Source organism: Cupressus sempervirens, chromosome 7 (genome assembly GCF_028749045.1).
Source record: "Cupressus sempervirens isolate cs-2001-9-10 chromosome 7, ASM2874904v1, whole genome shotgun sequence".
NCBI lineage: Eukaryota > Viridiplantae > Streptophyta > Pinopsida > Cupressales > Cupressaceae > Cupressus > Cupressus sempervirens.
In genome coordinates, this window is record NC_143124.1 from 212,023,716 (window position 1) to 212,025,654 (window position 1,939).

Below are 1,939 nucleotides of genomic sequence, written 5' to 3' on the forward strand. Positions count from 1 at the left end.
TTTTGCTGACGTCATCATTTTATGAAGTTAAAATTGATGGTCCTTTGACCGTCATTTCTAAGCATTTTACAACTATAGTGATGGCCATTTGATCATCAAATTGAGCTTCGCAATTTTCCTTCCAGACCCCTCTCCAGATTGCTTTTCAATTTGGCAGCCTAACTTTGCGAGTTCATAACTCGGACATTTGGACTCCAATTCAGGTGCAATTTTTTTTTAAATTAGGTAAAATTTCATGAATTTTCTAGTGGTGGTGTTGTTTTTTGGTTTTCATGCATAGATTTTGTAGAAATTGCATTTTTTGGTGATTATACCTGCATAATCTTGCATTTTGCAACTTCAGAAGCTCCGTACAGGCACATCTGGACACTTTTTCAGGTTCCATTTTTTTTGAAAGTGTGTATTTTTTTGTCTACTTTTCAGATTTGAAGTCAGATTCTAGGGTTGTGTGGACCAATTTCTCACTTTCAGAATTAGACCTTCTTTGGCATTGTAAAGCTTTGATTTTTTTTTAGAATACTTGTAAAACTAAGCTACATTGCTTAAGTGATAGATTTAAGGCTCATAAGGCAGTTGTAAAATCCAAATCAGAAAGTCCACTTTGTTCATTTTGACAAGTGGCCCATTGTAAATGCACTACTTATAAAGTGCCAACAGCATCTTTTTGGGGGGGTCTTTTGATTGAGTGAAAAGGGGGGGGGGTGTACTATGTTTCTTGTGTCTCTATATTGTGCTCTTTTCATTTCTGCATCATGGGTTTTAAATGTCCTCCTCTAACTTCACGCAACTATTCTACATGGAAAGATATTGCATGGAGTAGATTAATGGAAGGATATAGTCTTTATGTTGATGGTACAATTACCAAACCTACTGATGTTAAAGAACTCATTGATTGGAAAAGACAAGACCGACAGGCTTTAGTTGTTATCAGGAGTTGTGTACATGGGGATCTTCTCTTTCACATTAAAAATTGTTCAAAATCTAAAGAAGCTTGGGATAAACTTTAACAGTTGTATGGTAAAGTGGATGAAGAAAAGGGATTTCAGATTGAGGATGATCTACTTCTCTTGGATCCTAAGAATTATGACACAATTCAAGACTACATCATTAAAGTCAATGAGTATAGGGCACTTTTAAAAGATTGTGGAAATCCCATGAAGGATGACAGGTTGATTCATCACATCCTGAAGAGGCTACCTTCTGAGTACGCTAACTTTGTTTCGAGTTTTAATACTCACAGGTTGACCATGGGATTTGCCTACCAAAAGCCTTCCTTTGATGGATTTGTAGACATGTTGATTGTTGAACAATCTCACTTGGTGGATTTTGGACTTCTCAAGTCATCTAAGACCAAAGCCTTGGTGGCTAGTGATGATCACAAATCAAGTCAAGGGGGAAAAAGCAACAAGAAGAAGAAGCAGTGGAATCAGAAAACACAATCTGAGACACAACAATCCTCCTCTCAACAAGGCAGTTCTTCTTCAAATAAGAAAGGAAGTAATGAAAAGAAGGACAAACTCTTTTGTGCATACTACAAAAAGCCAAATCATGACGAGCATCATTGCAAGACATAAAGAATCGATGAGTTAAAAAATCTACTCAAGAAGAACAAGATTCAAATGCCAGGTACTTCCAAGGAGCCTACTCCTACCTCTTCAAAAGGTAAAGGTCAAGCACTTATGGCAAACACAAGTTCTTCGAAATGGATACTTGACTCAAGTGCCTCTTACCACATGGGTTCTTCAAGGAAAGGCTTTTCTTCATTGAAGCAGTCAAAGGTACCACACATCTTCGTGGGAGATGATGCTAAGATGGAAGTTGAAGGGAAAGGACATGTGGAAATGGAAAATGGGGAATTCAAAGATGTTCTCTATGTTCCAAATCTAAGCTCAAATCTCCTATCAGTTTACCAAATCACTCACTTTGGAGATGGTCATAA